Raw genomic sequence first — 11478 nt, 5'->3', positions numbered from 1 at the left:
GTTCTTCACTGTGAGGGTGGTGGAGCACTGGAACAGGTTGCCCAGGGAGGGGGTTGAGGCCCCTTCCCTGGAGATATTCAAGGAGAGGCTCGACGAGGCCCTGGGCAACCTGGTCTAGTTGGGGGTGTCCCTGCTGACTGCGGGGGGGTCGGACTAGATGGCCTTTGGAGGTCCCTTCCGGCCTGGGCAATTCTATGATTCTATGAATTATGGAAACTAAAGGGCCGTGACCGGAGAAAGCAAACTCTGCACCCGGAGCAGGAGACCCAGAGCTGTGGGGACTACCGTGGGGACCTGCCAAGGGGACAGAAGGTACCCAGGCTCTGCATCACTGCTGGCTGTGCCTCCTTCAAAAGATGCTTTGGGTAATGGGACTTTCCAGCAAAAACTGATGGGTGCTTTGGAAAGGGCTGGAGTTACCACGATTCACAGATTCAGCTGCTTCCTAAAGCACTGCACAAATATTGACCTCTTCAAAGAGTCCAGAGGCAACCAGGTGACCCGTGAAAGCAGGGACCTGCAGAAACTAAGACAAGTTTTACTGTTGACTAAAATATTCAGACCTGGCATTGCCATTTTGTGCAGCTTCAGTGGCAGGAACGGAATAAACCAACATTCTGTTACGGCATTTTCTTCCGAAGCAGTTGAACTCCTTCTGATGCAAGAGAAACAAGGGAACTATGAATATTCTCAGGGATTTGTTCATTTACATCAGTAAAGCATTGATCTGGTAGGAACTGTCAGAGCACGGCGCAGAGGCTTGGAAAACAGAGCAAGGAGATCAGCCTACAGCCAGGGATATTTTAGAGCGCATGTTCTCTGATTTATTTAAAACCCACAGTCTTTACATAACTCAGTAAAAGCCTGCCAAAGCCATATTGGCCAGACAGTGAATTCTTAATTTGGTGAAGCTCAATAGCTTGGTTTTGAAAGGATTATAACCTTATTTTCTCTGTCAAATTACTGTTCAATGAACCATTACTGCAAGTGTGCTGGTCACTGGTAAGCGGCATCTTCGGCAATGGCTCCTGGCGTGTGCCAGTTCTCTGGTATCCATCAGCAGACAAAGAACCAGACTTCAATTTCATACTAAGATATTCTTATTACAAGACAAATCTTTACTATTTTTGGTCTATCAAACAAAACCAGCATATTGCAGGGCTATCCTATACATGCAGCCCTGCATGTATTTTGCTAACGAACCTGATGAACCTAATGAAAAGGCCAGAGGAATACAATGAAACTTTCATTTACTGTTAGACAGAGTAATTCTTTACTTTGTATGCATAATCTGCCAAAAAGTATTTTAGCATGCTTAGTCTGCCAAAAAATAATTTGAGTATTGACTATCTTACTGTCTTCCCATTACTAACAGATGTTCCAGCTTCATAAGTAATGAATTTAGGAATTCCCTGACAAATTACTTGGCCACCTAGGAGCTCAATGAGCATAGCTGATACGGGAGCATTGTATAAAGGAAAATCCTAGAATACTTCTATTAAAAAATTAACACCTAGGAGCTCAATGAGCATAGCTGATACAGGAGCATTGTATAAATGAAAACCCTAGAATATTTCTATTAAGAAATTAAAATATCACAATTACAGAATCTTCTAGGTTGGAAGGGACCTTAAAGATCATCTTGTCCAACCGTCAACCTAATTTTGACAAAAATAAACACCCACACAACAAACAAAAAGCAACACCATCACTAAACCATATCTCCCAGCACTACATCAACCCGTCTTTTGAACACCTCCAGGGATGGTGCCTCAACCACCTCCTGGGCAAATATATTAATATAATGTAGATGAACAAATTATCCAATCATGGTATTTCCCATTTTTTCCATTCCATATCTTCGCCCATACTATTTCAGGAAATTCTTTATAGGTTACCTTTAGAAGTTATAGAGGTAACCTATAGAAGTTACCTTTACATTTGTCCTCGTCCAAAACAACACCTCACCTTTTTCTTATTTTTTTTTTAACAGGACTTTCTCATTTCTATTTATAGGTTACCTTTAGAAGTTATAGAGGTAACCTATAGAAGTTACCTTTACATTTGTCCTCCCCAAAAACAACACCTCACCTTTTTCTTACTATTTTTTTTTTAACAGGACTTTCTAATTTAATTCCTTTGTGGTATCTATCAGTAAGCCAGTAAAACTAGCCAGTTTGGGGATTTGTTAGGGGTTTCTCACTACAAAAACACAGCCAAAAGTTTCTCTAGGAAATGCAAGTGTACATTTTTAATTTAATTCCTTTGTGGTATCTATCAGTAAGCCAGTAAAACTAGCCAGTTTGGGGATTTGTTAGGGGTTTCTCACTACAAAAACACAGCCAAAAGTTTCTCTAGGAAATGCAAGCGTACATTTTAAAACAGCTAGAAGAGAAAACAAAGAGAAGAGACCATTTTTGTTTGGCTGGGGTGACAAGTGAACTCCTCTCCCAAGAGGGGCAAACATCAGCTCTGCTCCAGGACTGACCCGGGACTAATCCTGGCGTTGCTGGAGATGAGAAAGGGGCTGAAGGTACCACGGTGACCAGGGACACACAAAGCATTAGTACTGCAAATCATGGTGGGTTTCTCACTACAAAAACACAGCCAAAAGTTTCTCTAGGAAATGCAAGCGTACATTTTAAAACAGCTAGAAGAGAAAACAAAGAGAAGAGACCATTTTTGTTTGGCTGGGGTGACAAGTGAACTCCTCTCCCAAGAGGGGCAAACATCAGCTCTGCTCCAGGACTGACCCGGGACTAATCCTGGCGTTGCTGGAGATGAGAAAGGGGCTGAAGGTACCACGGTGACCAGGGACACACAAAGCTTTAGCACTGCAAATCAGGGTTTGGTTTATTTCTTTCTTATTATGGCCACCCGTGCCACGCCATCAGCTTCAGATGTCGCTGTTTCGCTGAGCAATTTAAAGGCTGTATTTTTAATAGACGAGCCCAGAGGCTGATAATGTAACTAAAAATCTCAGCATTTATCAGGTCACTGCGTTGTTTAAAGTGCAATGGGTGCATCTTTCCAAAGCAGCTGCAGCAGCCAGGGCTGGACGCCGCTCACCTGGGGCAGTGCTCCCACCTTGGCATTGGGAACATCTCACTTTGTACACCTGACCTTCTTCATATATTCACTTTCTAATCCGTACAGCAGGAACAGCTGAACATTCCAACATTTGTTTAGAAACTTGATACCGAGCTCTTCTAAGTCTCCGCTCCAGAAGAAAGCCATGAAACAAAGCTTACTGCTTCTTAAATTAAAAAACAAATAGACATTCCTATGTCCATAAAGGTCAGGTTGAATCTTGTCCAACCTGTCAGGCTCAAAGTAACCTGCTTAAGCTATTCTAGAAGCAAAGTCTTGGAGATCAGCGCACAAATGTCAAGCCTTTAACCTTTCTTTTTTTCTTTCTTTTTTTGTTTTTTTTAATATAACCCAGTCTCTTTGGACTTGAAGTCACAATCACTGTCTGACAAAACGTTTCTGTCCGAGCATGCAAGCCCCCACCACCAGCATAAATGATGGAGGCTACAAGAAACCCTCAGATGATTGGAGACACCATCACTGTTCCAAATGCCAATGGATTTGGACAGAAAGGAGGACAACAGAGAACAACAATGAAATGAGGATATTCCCAGCATCACTCACACCTTTTTGGGTCCCTTCCCAGTAAGATCCCACCGTGACCAAAGCCAGCACAAACAAGGTCCCACAAAGCCAGCAGGAAGGTCTGAGCAACATCAACCACCGTTTCGGCACGATTTCCCCAAGGATACGCACACAGAAAACATTCTCCTCGAAATTCCTTCTTAAACAACTAAACTATCAGAGGTCTCAAGCTGTTTGCAGTATAATTGCAGCCCGCTGCTTAATTCAAATTTGTTTTCCACAGAAACAAAGCAATATTTGGCTCAGTCATTGCTATAAAGCTTTTGTTCCTAACAGTATTTGGTCTCTCTGGGAGCCTTAGTATCACATCCACATTTATCTGTTTGACAAAGGGTTTACACTCATGGAGCCATTTGTAGCTTAAATTTGCAGTCTCAGATTGTTTAACGATGCTAAATTAGAAACGGTTCTCTAATGACTTTTTGCCAAAGTTGATGTTAGCCTATTGATTCCTACTATTAAAAACAGAAAAAGCAAAGCAAACACACAGGTTTTGCAGCTCTTCTGGAGAAGCTGAACTGCTTTATTTCCTTCACGTCCCAAAAGGAAAAATACAGCGGTCACTCGGGTGTCCCAGCCCAGGCTGGGCTGACACTGCACGTCCTGATCTCCACCCTTTAGATTCAGCTTTAAGTTTTCCAAAGGAAAGCCATAATTTTAGCCTGGCAGCTGAATCCTGCCTGGGCATTACAGAACACTTAAACATCATGCAGGCACCAGAGGAATAGGGTTCTGCCTGACCTGTCTTTAAAGTCAGTCTTCACACACACAGAAATTGTTAAGTTTGTAGAATGGTTCACGAAATTGTTGGAGTTGGAAGGGACCTTCTAGAGATCCTCCAGTCCAACTCCCCTGCAAAAGCAGGGTTGCCCAGAGCACATCACTCAGGACTCCATCCACGCGGGGCTTGAAGATCTCCAGAGAAGGGGACTCCACACCCTCCCTGGGCAGCCTCTGCCAGGGCTCTGCCACCCTCACCCCAAACAAGTTCTTCCTCACATCCCAGTGGAACTTCCCATGGTCCAGCTTGTGCCCGTTGCCCCTCGTCCTGTCCCTGGAAACCACTGGAAAGAGTCTGGCTCCATCCTCCCTCAACCCACCCTTTAGACACTTGTCAGCATTGATAAGGTCTCCCCTCAGCCTTCTCTTCTCCAGGCTCAAGAGCCCCAGCTCTCTCAGCCTTTCCTCATCAGGGAGATGCTCCAATCCCTCCATCATCTCTGTTGCCCTACGCTGGACTCTCTCCAGCAGTTCCCTGTCTCTCTTGAACTGGGGAGCCCAGCACTGGAGGCAGGATTCCAGTTGTGGCCTCCCCAGTGCAGAGCAGAGGGGGAGAATGACCTCCCTCCACCTCCTGGCCACACTCTTCCCTCTGCAGCCCAGGATCCCATTGGCCTCTTGGCCACAAAGGCCCATCACTGGCTCAGGGATAGTTTACTACACACCAGGACCCCAGATCCTTCTCCTCAGAACTGTTCCTTCAAGACTAAAACCTCTTTATGTCTAAGGTGGCACCTGCACAGCCAAGATTTGGCCACAGACTACACATCCCACCATATTCCCCAAACAGATTTAGGAACAACTCCTTTCTGGAGTGCGGCTACTCTTCCTTATTATACAGAATTATTTTGATGGCTTAAAAGCCAGGAAAAGAGAGTAAACAAGACTGTGATGTCGGGGTTGGATAATTAACCTCTGCCCTTTCTGCTGCCTGGGTCTGCTCACCATTCCTCTTGCTTTGTCACTTGTCACTGGTGTTTTGGCCCTCTTTTATTACAACCTCCTGGAGAGAATGGAGGGGGGCATTAATTACTTCAAACTGTAAAATATTTTTCCCCCTACATGATAAAGAGTTTAAATCATGTCAGGTAACAGGTGTGGGTGACTTGTCTGTCGCATGACAAAATACATTTTTACAACTTAGATATTGCATACAATCCCAGTCACTGCTGAACAAAATATTACAGCAATAATACAGATTGCACTTCCACTTTAGTGTTACAGCTACACGTTATTACACTACAATTCCCACTATTACCATTCAGAACAAGTGGCTATTATTTTAAAACCCCAATACCTACCAAGTACTTTACGAAAATCCATAGATATCACCATCCAAACCTCAACAGAAAATACTGCATAACACTAGAAAAGCCCTGTACCGGGCACTGGTGAGGCCCCACCTCCAGGGCTGTGTCCAGTTTTGGGCCCCTTACCACAAAAAAAAAAGACATTGAGGGGCTGGAGCGGGTCCAGAGAAGGGGAATGGAGCTGGTGAGGGGTCTGGAAAGTAAGTCTTATGAGGAGAGGATGAGGGAGCTGGGGGCGTTCAGCCTGGAGAAGAGGAGGCTGAGGGGAGACCTTATTGCTCTCTCCAACTCCCTGAAAGGAGGGTGTAGAGAGGTGGGGGTTGGTCTCTTTTCTCAAGTCACAGGCGACAGGACAAGAGGAAATGGCCTCAAGTTACGCCAGGGGAGGTTCAGGCTGGATATTAGGAACGATTTTTACACAAAAAGTGTTATTAAGCCTTGGAATGGGCTGCCCAGGGAAGTGGTTGAGGCACCATCCCTGGAGGTGTTCAAAAGACAGGTTGACATAGTGCTTAGAGACATGGTTTAGTGATGTGGTTTTTTGTTTGTGTCATATTTAGGTTGATGGTTGGACTAGGTGATCTTAAAGGTCCCTTCCAACCTAGACAATTCTATGATCTATGATTCTATGATCCTGTAGACAACAAGATTTTTCCACAATAACAAGGCAAAAAGGACAAACTGGCAGAAGTGACATTCCAGCAGAATGGGCTGAGTAACACACTCAAGACAACTCAGTAAAGATGCTTTGGCACGTCACAAGACAATGTCAGTGTTGCAGCATCACGCTATACGAGGAGGAGAATGTAATTTTGAGAAGCCAGAGCATCACCTGTAAAGGTGTGCCCAGGAAAACCACAAGCACCAGGAAACTTCATGGCAACCAGGTTTGGGGTTTTTCCCTCATTTTTGCCAGTTGGTTACTGCAATGGAATTTCACATTTCAAACAGAATAATCTATTGAAATACCTATCTGAAAAGCAAAAGTAAGATCAAGAGTCATAAATGAGGACTCTATATACGTGATTCCTATTTTATCCTTTTAATTATAGCCTTTTAATTATAAGACGTGAGCCCCTTCTATTCCCCACCCACCCAGTTCATCTCTTCGCACGCGTCGTCAGATTAGTTTAAAAATATTTGAGCAACCTGGTCTGGTGGGAGATGTCCCTGCCCAGGGCAGGGGGGTTGGAACTGGATGATCTTTAAGGTCCTTTCCAACTCTAACCATTCTATGATTCTATTTGGGGTGACCTGCACATTGACTTTCAACATGTTGTTATTTGAAATATCTAGGTAATAATGGCTTGCAATGAAATGTTGCCAGAGAGGTGAGCCTGGTTTGGGGTGAATCCCCTGCGATCTCCCAAATGCTGAAGTGTCCAACCAGAGGGTTTCTTCACCGAAACGGGCCAGCGTGGGCTGCAGGGACACAGGGTGGTGGCCCAGAGGAGAACTCGTACAGAAGGTGGGATGAATTACACACACACCCCCCCTCTCCCTTTTAAGCACCTATCATCGTACAGCATTGACACAAAGGGCTCACTCCAGAGCAAATCAGAGATTCCAAAGACGACACAAAAGCATTAACCTACAAAACCTAGATAAGCAGCTAAAACTAACGCTAATTACTCCAGAGAATTAAGAATTTATTTTACTTTTCTGCACAGTAACTGATTTTCATCACTGCAAAGCAGTTCCTGTCGGACAAATTTCACAGCCACACGACTCGGGACAGACCGTGTAAATTTCACAGCCACACGACTCGGGACAGACAGACCGTGCTGCAAGTTCTTGGACAGCAATACGTTCAGAATATAACATTTGTTTAGTTCTAATATCAGTCAGCTATTTATGAAAACACAGGCAAAGGATAATACGTTCAGAATATAACATTTGTTTAGTTCTCCTAATATCAGTCAGTTATTTATGAAAACACAGCCAAAGGTCAGTTTCCATTTAAAATATCAACACACTATTCCACGTAGAAGGATGGAAGGCACTAAGTTTACAAATTGATTATTCTGCATTAAGAATTTTTTTTAATTTTACTTGGTTTTAACCATGGTATGTTGGAGACTAAAAGCACTTAGCATTTAACTTTTCAGAAAAGAGTTAACAATCATTCTCGCGTGGCATAGGCTATAGAATAATACAGCATTGACACAAAGGGCTCACTCCAGAGCAAATCAGAGATTCCAAAGACGACACAAAAGCATTAACCTACAAAACCTAGATAAGCAGCTAAAACTAACGCTAATTACTCCAGAGTATTAAGAATTTATTTTACTTTTGTGCACAGTAACTGATTTTCATCACTGCAAAGCGGTTCCTGTCGGACAAATTTCACAGCCACACGACTCGGGACAGACAGACCGTGCTGCAAGTTCTTGGACAGCAATACGTTCAGAATATAACATTTGTTTAGTTCTAATATCAGTCAGCTATTTATGAAAACACAGGCAAAGGATAGTTTCCATTTAAAATATCAACACACTATTCCACGTAGAAGGATGGAAGGGACTAAGTTTACATACGGATTATTCTGCATTAAGAATTTTTTTTATTTTATTTGGTTTTAACCATGGTATGTTGGAGACTAAAAGCACTTAGCATTTAACTTTTCAGAAAAGAGTTAACAATCATTCTCGCGTGGCATAGGCTATAGAATAAGTATCATATTACATATTATTGCATTTTTGAATATAGTATTTTTGCATTATTGAATTCTTTGTAGATGTCCGTCATAGGACTTTAATCTCTGGCGTTTCCACAAATATTTCTTCCATTCCTGTTGATGGAAGATGTGCACAACTTCAGAAAACGATGTAAAGGACATTGCTAGTGTAAGAAAGAATTCTCCTCTTAGTTCTTAACGCATGAGATGACGTGGCCTGTCATTAGCAATAATTGGGACGTGTATTCCTTTACACCCCAAAGGCACTCTGTACCACCAAACACAGAACAGTTCCTCACCTCTCTGCACCAGAGCTTTGGTTCTTCACTTCTGCTCCCACAGCCACCGGGTTTGTTTGCTTTTAACACATGGCCATGGACACACAGCCAGGATGCCAGGGAATACCACTTTTCTGACCCGGTATTACTCACTTTGTCCTTCCCCTCAATTCACTTGCTGAAACTGCTCACCTGCCCACATTGTACCTTGGGTCTGTCCCCACATGGCCAACACAACCACAGGTATGAACAGGTTGTCAGTAAACTTGCTTCCACACTCATTTTGACACAATAAATCTATATTCTAAACCCCAGCACTCTTAAGTGTCAGGGAAGAAAACGTGAAGCTGGCTGAGAAGGCACAGACACGGCCACACACCTCCACATTCCTGTCCCATGCACTGGGCCAGGCTGTATCACACCCACACACACTGGTGACATCCCAGTGCTCCTGTTCTGATCCCATCTGATTTCCCTGGGCATCTCTCCATCAGCCTGGGTGCGGCTCAAGCTCCTCTGGAAGAGTTCCACCAGAAGCCAGGAGATGTCTGCATTCCCCTTCAGGAGGACCCTTCACCCTCCCTGTAATGTGAAGTTACCTCTTGCAGTCAGGATATCCTGAAAATATCCCTCATAAAGAACTGGTGGGACACAAAACTACCAGCCAAGAGGCAACGACTCCCTGCTCCTCCTCCCCATTGCCAGGAAGGTAGCACCAGCCCCAGCAAAACCAGGAGGCTTCCCAGCAACAGAAGCACCTCTCCTGGTGGACATCAGCCCACCTCCAGCAGGTCCTTCATTTCCCATGTGGTTCCAGCCCAGAACCTGGAGGTGCTGCTTCCATCCACCCTGGCATTTCCACCCAGGGAGCCCTGGCAGAGCTCAGCTATCAGGTACAGACCACATAGGGGACACAAATTGATGTGTCCTGACAATCAGTTTAACGTCAAAGTGCATCACTTGGACGTCGTACGCAGGAGGAAGCTTTTAAAGTTAAAGGTCAACTTTCCAAGAAAACCCTGAAAAACTGGAATTTCATTTTAAGTATCAAAAAAAAAAGCCACCTTTAAGACCTCCCTTCTTAACATTCCAAATTACATTACAAACCTATTTTCTAAGATCTATATCAACTATTAAAGGGATTAAAAGCTCAGTTATCCTTTTGTGTACCCAGATCCAAAATACCAAGCGTAGAAGCGTTCATCTGTGAATCCAAGAGTTTTGTGGTCATTTATTTTACATCAATACACGTTCCGTTTCACACCCCACTCATTCCTGAATCTTTTGCTCGAAACGTAAGCCTTTTGCCAGGGTGCAGAGTGCTAGTTATCAAAGAAAACTTAGAAATATGTGAAAAACATCAGATTGCGTGAAACAGTAGCAAATGTACTGTAATCTCTGCAGTGAAGGTAATTAATTCCATCACCTATTTTACTGGTCAACCTAAACTACCAGGTTGTTTTTTTTTTATCAGTTGATATATACAGCCTAATCAAATAGGTGCCATTTTGTAACGTTTCTCATTCTTTATAATATAGTATATGAATAATTTAAACATTAGATATAAGAGTCCTGCTAATGACAGGACTGTGTGCCAGCGAAGGAAGGTCTCCATAAACACAGGGATACATTGACTCATAATAAAAGGATAATTAAGGCTGCTGATCACATATTTCTCATGCTCTAGATAAGCCCAGCACCGCATAGTTCAGTGTGATCACTAAACCTGGTCTCACATTTTCAACACAGGGAGATAATCAGCGACATGATCCCTGTCAGGAACGCGGGGCACACACAGAGACAGATTAGCAATTTTTAAAGGCAACACACAAAAGAAATGCTCAGTTCCAGCAGCAGATAGATCTGACTGGGCTATTGCTGATTTTTTTTTTCTTTTTCATAAGTACTACAGTTTAAAAACCATAACATACACCACTAAAGACAGTGTTTTTTTAATCGTTATACTTTGTGTTCAGTCATATATATATATTTTTAAAGTAGCTATTTATTAGAAATAGCTTATTTTTGGTAGCATTAAAGATGTTTGATGCACCCGGTGAGTGAAAAGGCTGAAATGCTCCCAGGAAAATTCCTCTTGGAGCCGGAGGTGCCCAGCCCAGGCTCGGACCAGCCGGGTTGGCTCCCCAACCCCAGCCCTTCGCCCCAAGAACAGCAGTGACCGGGCACAGGGTACCGGGTCCTGTCAGCCCCATCAGTGCCATTCCCCAAAACAGCCAAGAAAGATGATGTTTAGAGAATCTGCAAATACCTATTTTCTTACAGCATGTCCCTACAGCAGCTGGAAGCAAAAGCCTGCCTGCAGAAAGACAATACAAGCTTCCAAGTACTGACATTGTAGATACGAGGCTGGAAGACTTTGGTAAAGTCACGGTCTCGATACTCATTTCCAGAGAGGGGAGTCACCTCCACCCCTACTTGTGCATTTTAAAGCAACTCTTTCTCATTTTTGAAAGGAAATAGAGGCTGATACCATTCAGTTCCCCTATGCTTAGCTTTATTTTGCAGGAGGAAAAAAGCCACCTGTACCTGCTGACACAGAACTCAGGGCAACAAAAGGCGAACAAAAGCTCCCCCAAGGTCTGGTGAGACAAAGGCATATTGTTGCCATGTGTGTAAAAAGACTTTTTTATGCGAAACTACTTTACATGGACAAACTGAATAACTACCTAAGTGCTCAGATAGGAATGATTCCCATTTATGTTTTCAGATTTTATTGCGACTTTGTCAAAAGACAGTC

The 11478-nt window shown here is 43.4% G+C and overlaps 1 protein-coding gene across 3 annotated transcripts in view; it reads right to left on the bottom strand.

The window, feature by feature from the left end:
- Positions 1-11478, bottom strand: part of KLHL13 (kelch like family member 13) — a 48373-nt gene that overhangs the window by 35656 nt on the left and 1239 nt on the right. The window lies entirely within an intron of this gene.

The sequence above is a fragment of the Calidris pugnax genome, unplaced genomic scaffold, assembly GCF_001431845.1.
Source record: "Calidris pugnax isolate Ruff unplaced genomic scaffold, ASM143184v1 scaffold38, whole genome shotgun sequence".
NCBI lineage: Eukaryota > Metazoa > Chordata > Aves > Charadriiformes > Scolopacidae > Calidris > Calidris pugnax.
The sequence above is the reverse complement of the archived record's forward strand: the minus strand, read 5'-3'. Positions and strand labels throughout refer to the sequence as shown.